Raw genomic sequence first — 8,238 nt, forward strand, 5'->3', positions numbered from 1 at the left:
TTTTTTTTTATGCGCACGCAATTCCATTACGAAATGAAATAGAAAACGGAATCCTTCGTTTTAATTTGTTTAACAAGCAACCCATCTACATACAAAATAGAAAGAGCACAAGAGCAGCTAACGGAATTGCAAGCTCAACTATCTAACCAATCAAACTCAAAGCTTTATTTATTATTTGTTTTAGGAAAAAATACAATTTAAACACTCTTCATTTAATAATTTCGGAAATTTTCTTTAGTCAAATACTATATTTTCGAGCGTGACCCATATTTCTAAAATCACTTTCAAAATGGCACGTACTATAGCAACACATTCATACATACATACATACATATGTACATCCTGCGGCTATTTTCTACTCTCCACATCAACATTGTTCACGCTCTTCCGCCACCGTCGCGCCTCGTTTGTCGCATTAATACGTAAACAAATCAGGAATGTAATGATGCAACTCTGTGTCTATTTGCTTTCTCTCACGCTTCATTTTGGTTCGAATTGAAATTTAAATACGAAAAAGAAAAAGAAAATACACAAAAAAAGCGAAACTAATGAAAACGAAAACAAATTTAGACAGCAGCGTTCTGCGTACCGTTGGCATGGCCATCATCATATTTTATACGACACAATTGAGCGTGTCAATTTTGTTGTTACTTGGCTTAAGTCCAAGTGCCCGAACGAAGCGCGTGTGGCGTGAAATTAGAGTGACGCTTTAGTTTCAACGATTGCTTCCTTATAATTACTAAATACATACCGTGTATTCAATTTTTTTTGTTCATTAGTAATAAGGAGAAAATATCTTCTCGCAAAATTTGAAGCTAGCTAGTTAGAGATCGTGATTCCTTAGTGAGTTCAAGCCATACACGCTACTCAAGCCCTAGCTATAATGAAAGCTAAGAAGGTGTTTGACCCCTGAATATTTACAGGACTCTGCTTACGCGATTATGGCCAAGTTAACACCAGCGCGCCAGTCGCTTCTTCTTTTTGCTACGTGGCGCCAATTAGATATTCCAAGCGAAGCCAGGTCCTTCTCCACTTGGGTCCTTCCAACGGAGTGGAGGTAAAAACTTCCTCTCCTTTTGCTTCCCCCCGGCGGGTACTGCGTCCAATTACTTCAGAGCTGGAGTGTTTCGTCCATTCGGACAAAAATGACCTAGCCAGTGTAGCCGACGTCTTTTAATTTTCGAAATTATGTCAATGTCAGTCATATATCTCATACAGCTCATCGTTCCATCGAATGCGATATTCACCGTGGCCAACGCGTAAAGGACCATAAATCTTTCGCAGAACTTTTCTCTCGAAAACTCGCATCGTCGACTTATCAGTTGTTGTCTTCGTCCAGCCCTCTGCACCATATAGCAGGATGGGAATTATGAGTGACTTATAGAGTTTGGTTTTTGTTCGTCGAGAGAGGACTTTACTTCTTAATTGCCTACTCAGTCCGAAGTAGCACCTGTGGGCAAGAGTTATTTACAGGACTCTACTATTATCTATTATTTGAAGGAATTGAGACATTAATTCATTGATCGCTTTTGGTCTTCAACTTCGCACAATTTATTTTTAGCAAGTTAAGCAGTTTTTTAAATCCCGTTAGATACACGAACTGCATGATTCTGTGATCTCCTTAACTACAGAGTATAATAGTTTGGTTCACCTAAACGGAATTATATGTATACACTACATACGAGGTACATTAGGGTGAAAATATCCCCTTCCGCTTTTTTGCGCTTCATTCAATGCTTTATAAAAAGATTTTTGCAGTGATCGGACTGTGCTCAAATACACGCCGTTTCGTTCGATAATCTGTTTCCATCTAGACCGCAACTTCATAATAACTCCCTCGTAAAAACCCCCTCCTTATTTGCGAAAAACTCGGACAGCCACTCTTCACAAGCCTCTTTTGAGTTCAACTTTACACCAACACGGACGTCCGCCATGGACAGGAAGGTGGTAATCACTTGGCGCTATGTCCGGGCTATATGGTGGATGAGATAAAACCTTCCATCCGAGCTCCCGTAGCTTCTGATGAGTCATCAACGGAATATGTGGTCTGACGTTGTCCTGGTGGAATACTACACCCTCCCTGTTGGTCAATGCTGGACGCTTCTGGTCGATCGCCTGCTTCAAGCGGTACAGTCGTTCGCAGAAGATGGTAGAATTAAGCGTCTGGCCATATAGGAGTAGCTCATAGTGTTTGATTCCCTTCCAATCCCACCAAGCACACAGCAAAACCTTTCCTGGACCGTAAGTCCCGGCTTGGCACTGTTTGGGATGATTCAACCGGCCTACAACCACGACCGTTTTTGCTTGATATTGTCGTATGTGATCCATTTTTCATCGCCAGTCACCATCCGCTACAAAAATAGGTCGAGTTCGTTCCGTTTCAGCAGCGTATCGCAGGTTTTTTTTGTGTCAAATCTTGCGGCCCTCAAACATCAAGCTTTTTTGTGTTTCCAGCCTTCTTCAGATAGTTTAAAATGGTTTGGTTACTAACTACCATCTTCTGGGCGATGTCACGAGATGACACATGCCAGTCTAAGTCCATGTTTTCCATGATTTGATCGGTATTCGTCGTCACAGGTCATTCGCCTGCTGGCTTATCTATGGTGTCGTTTTCTCCCGCTCTGAATCGTCGGAACCATTCCTCCGCAGTTCGAAGTGATACTCGTAGAGTACCATCCCCCAAAACACGATTCATCTCACTGAACGTTTTCTCTAGCGGATTTGCCTTTAACGAAGGAAAAACTTTAACTAATAGAGCGAGTTTCGCCAGCTCTGTATCGCTTTATACATTGCCGCGAAATTCAAAGACAAAAAGGCGAAAGGGATATATGTAAATGATTAAAATTTCATTGAATTCCATGTGACTGTCTGTCTGTCCGTCTATCTATCCTTCTGTGGAAGCTGTAACTTCAGTAAAAACTGGGATCGTAATCAAACTTGGTACATACATATGTTCCTTAGCAGAAAAGAAAGGACGAATTCGCAAATTGGCGCAATCGGACCACTACCACGCCCACAAACGGACATTAAACAAGCACTTGTAAAGTGCCATAACTTAGCACTAAATTAAGAAATAATAATTTTGTTTAGGGGATTGCAGTAGCAAGGCACATCTGTGGGTTAAAATTTAAAAATATGGTCGTGGGTCTGCTCTCTAAGTTTAGTATATATACTAGTATATCTCCTGAAATTCTTATTCAAACATATTCATAAAATTGAGTGAATTAACCCAGCATTGGTGTATTGAATATATTCGTCAGAATAGACCACGTCCAGCACGCAGTTTGCAAGAAAGAAAATATAGCACCGTAGCTAGAGTGTACACGAAGGCAGTGGAGTGTCGATTCGGCGCCGCTTGCAGTAACTCGGACTGACGTATAGAACGACGTGGTGTATTTTACTCGAGATCTAAAATTGAAAGAGTAGAAATATAGATTGTGGCAAGAACTTCCCATGCGACATCGCTTCAATTGACAGGCTTCTTGAAAAGTTTCAAGAAGATCCGACGTATGTTTCAAACACAAATTTTGTTAAGCGATAAGGCTAGTTATTTTTGCGAACCCATACTTAAAATTTTGAAAGCAAAGTGGCCGCATTCGGAACGAAGAGCAACCTGAAGGTGATTCAAAAAGCTGCAAAAAGCAAATCATCGGTCCTTTTCTTCAAAAATTAAGCGGTGAAAACGAAAAAGTCAGTGGTGATTCCCGTTATCGCGCCGTAGTAACTGATTATTTTGATGCCTAAATTGAATCTTGTGGCTACGGCGATTTTGGTTTCAACAAGAATGTGCCACTTCCCACACTCGCATCAATCAATGGATTTATTGAGAGAATACTTCTGTGAGCATATAATTTTATATTTGGGGCCGTTCGATTGGCAACCAAGATCGTGGGATATAACATCGTTAGACCTTTTCTACGGGAATATATAAACTATAAGATCTAAGCGGACAATCCTGCTTCTTCATGCATTGGAACAAAACATCACACGTCCCATTCGCCAGTTATCAGTCGAAATTTTCGAACGAGTCATCGAAAAGTAGTAGCAGTAGTAGCTGAAAGAGATAAACCTCAAAAACCAAATGCCAAAAAATATTCTTTCGAATGATAATAAACAGTCTCCATAAAATTTGAAGTTTATGGGTTTTTTTTCTTTTAAAAAAGTAGGCAACCTCGAAAAGGATCACCCTTTATAATTATTATATGTATATGTACATGTTCTAAAAGTTACAAATACAATGGTATTCGTAATAATCAAATTCATAAATCATAAATTTATCTAACGGCATCTTTAAAATGCCGCCTTAAATGTTTAATAACTCCTGTTTGTATACAAACCTATACTTATGTACATACAAACAATAAGTATGAGTGAATTCCACTAATAGGTTTGTTCGTTTATTCATACATAATTAGTTATGCCTCGCACAAATTACATTTAAAATGCACAAATTCATAAGTTACGTGAACGTACGTTTCATTGGCGCAATGTTTAGACGCTTTGCTTTTGTTGTTGTTGCTGCTGACATTTACATACACAGTTACACGATAAAAAGGATGCGAGAAAACAAAATGGCGTTATTTTATGGTAGGCGGGGGGGAGGAGTGGGACGGAAGAACTGACAGCCGACGATTTATGGGTGGTTTTGGAGAAGTATACATACATACAGACAGACATATATATTTACAAATATACAAATATATGTACATATATACACTTATAATAAATATACATTTATATAAATTCAAATTTTCAATGCTTGACAGTGGCATTTCGGTCGCTCGCTTGCAGAAAACGCACAAAACTTTTACAAAATATAAGTTTGCGTCTTTAAAAAAAAAAGTAATTTGCAAGTACGGCAGCACTGGCACATCTTCACATAATAGTAGAACATGCAAAGCTCTGCAGGAGCATAGATACTCTAGCAGCGTGGCGAAATGTTTGCAACAACTCAGTTAATTATTCACGCAATGTCGCTGTGCGGCTAACAACAACAACGCGCAACAAGAACAACAAGCACAGTCAGCGAGTTGTTGACAATGAATTTCGACTGTGTGCAGGGGGCGCGAAGTTGACAGTCAAGCTGGCAGTCGAGGCTTTTTAATATTTATGAACACAACCGATTCACTAATTATAATTAGGAATTGAAAAGTTAGTGAAAGGATACTTCAAACTCCAACTCCAAGTAGTAGGTTTGTGCAGCACGAGATGGGTGGGGAAATGCTGGGTCTGAGCGCTTACGTGCATAGAATGTTAACTGGTAACTGGTACTCATGCAAATACGTTTCTTTATTTGTATGTCTGTATTGGCAATCGCGCGTAAAAAGGGTTGAGTTGCAGACGCTTCGTACTAATAATTTAGTATTTTCTTGTTGCTGCTAGTATGTGAGAAGAATTTTGAATATTTAATGTATGTAAATGGGGAGTATAAAAAGTTGAGAGTGTTTGTAAAGAACATTTAACAAACATTGTTTACGGCTTTCTCTTAATATAAAGAGTGATACAATTCGAGATTCCCTGTTTTTATGAAGAAATCGCCGAAACTTCAAATTCAATGGGGAATTTTTATTACCATTCGAAAGAAAATTCTTTGGCATTTATTTTTTGAAGATTATCTCTTTCAGATCTTGATCCCGTCTGAGATGCTTCATTCGTTGAGTGCAATTTTCGATAACTCGTTCGAACTCGAAATGTATTCAATGAAACGGTAAACTGACGAATGTAACGGGTGATTTTTTTGAGGTTAGGATTTTCATGCATTAGTATTTGACAGATCACGTGGGATTTCAGACATGGTTGTCAAAGAGAAAGATGCTCAGTATGCTTTTGACATTTCATCATGAATAGACTTACTAACGAGCAATCGCTTGCAAATCATTGAATTTTATTACCAAAAATCAGTGTTCGGTTCGAAATGTGTTTCGCGCGCGTGATTGTTTGTTCAGCGATGAGGCTCATTTCTGGTTGATGGCTACGTAAATAAGCGAAAATTGCCGCATTTGGGGTGAAGAGCAACCAGAAGCCGTTCAAGAATGCCCATGGCATCCCGAAAAATGCACTGTTTGGTGTGGTTTGTACGCTGGTGGAATCATTGGATCGTATTTTTTCAAAGATGCTGTTGGACGCAACGTTACGGTGAATGGCGATCGCTATCGTTCGATGTTGCCAAAAATGGAAGAACTGAACTTGGTTGACATGTGGTTTCAACAAGATGGCGCTACATGCCACACAGCTCGCGATTCTATGGCCATTTTGAGGGAAAACTTCGGACAACAATTCATCTCAAGACATGGACCCGTAAGTTGGCCACCAAGATCATGCGATTTAACGCCTTTAGACTATTTTTTGTGGGGCTACGTCAAGTCTAAAGTCTACAGAAATAAGCCAGCAACTATTCCAGCTTTGGAAGACAACATTTCCGAAGAAATTCGGGCTATTCCGGCCGAAATGCTCGAAAAAAGTTGCCAAGAATTGGACTTTCCGAATGGACCACCTAAGACGCGCCGCGGTCAACATGTAAATGAAATTATCTTCAAAAAGTAAATGTCATGAACACAAGATCTAACGTTTCAAATAAAGAACCGATGAGATTTTGCAAATTTTATGCGATTTTTTTTTTAAAAAAAGTTATCATAGCTCTTAAAAAATCACCCTTTAACACGCGTGATGTTTTGCTCCAAGGCCTGAAGTGAAGCGAGATGTCGCTTGAAAAAGTCGAACGGTTTACAGTTTTGCACATCCTTTGTTTTGTACACTTTCAATTTAAGATCTGGACGTAAAATGCAACAATTGAAATCGTTGCATACGTCAGTTCGAGTTGTTGCAAACGGCCCGAATTCCACTCTCCAAGCCTTCGAGTACACTCTCAGCTAGAGCTGCTATATTATCTTCACTGCGTGCTGGGCGTGGTCTATTCAGGTCGAAGATTACCAATAACCAATGCTGGGTCTCAAGATGGGTTACATCAGAACAAAAGGGAGATATACAAATATATAAAATTTATTATCTTATTGTTGGTAGCAAAAAAAAATTTGTTTCAAGCATTTCTCAAACCTGCTTAAATACTTTAAAGCATCTAATATTTATTTCCTCACGCATTTTAAACCCCTTTGTATATTTAAATTTTTATTCGTAACAGCTAAAATTTTAAATTTTTAGTTTATTAGTGTTACCCTGTGTTTATTTGTAATGTCTCTCGCACCACACACCCATTGTTGAATTCGAAGTTAGTCTAGAACACAACCATACTCGCGACTGCCTCTTCCGAATATTTGTAGTATGAGCGTGGTCATGAACCTCGTCTAGCAAGCAAAGAATTTCAACGCCGTTATATAAACATTTATACGGCGAATATCAAAAATAAACGCATTTCATATCGGATGAAGAAATAGCAAGAATCGGAAGTGATATTTAGAGACGTAGTCCAATTTTTACTAAAAAATAATAATTTAAATTAAATTGTGTTTATAAATATAATGTGAGTTATATAATATGCAGTGAAAGTGCAAATAAAGCAGAAGCAATGTAATAAGACAAATGCCACAATAAATCTTATCGCTTTGAGGCTTTTCTGCAAATGGAGTCAACGGACGTCTGTGAAAATGTTCGCAAGTGCTGTCGAGCCAAACATAGATTGGATGTGACCAACTAGACGAAATTGAATAGCTTATAAAGCGAGCTAAAAATTGATGTGAAGCGAATTTTTAAAATTGTATTTGTGATTCTTGTATTCTTCAAATTGTTTGTCATGGAATCTTCCTACCAAGAGCTATTCACGGAAATCCAATTTAAGAACACTGCGGCAAGAATGTCATGATAACAAAGAAGGGACTATGCGTGCAGATGATAGTTGGGTAACTCATTCTTCAAGGTTTGTCTGGCCAATTTTTAACATGTACAAAATTGACAACGAGTCTACTTCAAATTTTGTGTTTCCAATGAAATCGCAACTACGGAATCGTTGGAAATGTTGTAAAAAACGTGGTACAAAATATTCGATGAAGGTGGTGAAGTCATCCAAAACTTTTTTCATGCCTGTCGTCCGTCCACCTCTATTAATGGCTATGACATCGAAAAAGTTAAAGAAACATTTCTTGAAAATCATCGTGTTGGCATCAGAGAGATAGTGAAAATCCCAACAGCGCCTATGGATCGACTCAACAAAATTTTATTAATATTGTTGGTTTATCCCTAAAAAGATGTTTGGCAATGAAGCAGAGGACCCTACATTCATGAATC

The sequence above is a fragment of the Bactrocera dorsalis genome, chromosome 2 (assembly GCF_023373825.1).
Source record: "Bactrocera dorsalis isolate Fly_Bdor chromosome 2, ASM2337382v1, whole genome shotgun sequence".
Taxonomy (NCBI): domain Eukaryota; kingdom Metazoa; phylum Arthropoda; class Insecta; order Diptera; family Tephritidae; genus Bactrocera; species Bactrocera dorsalis.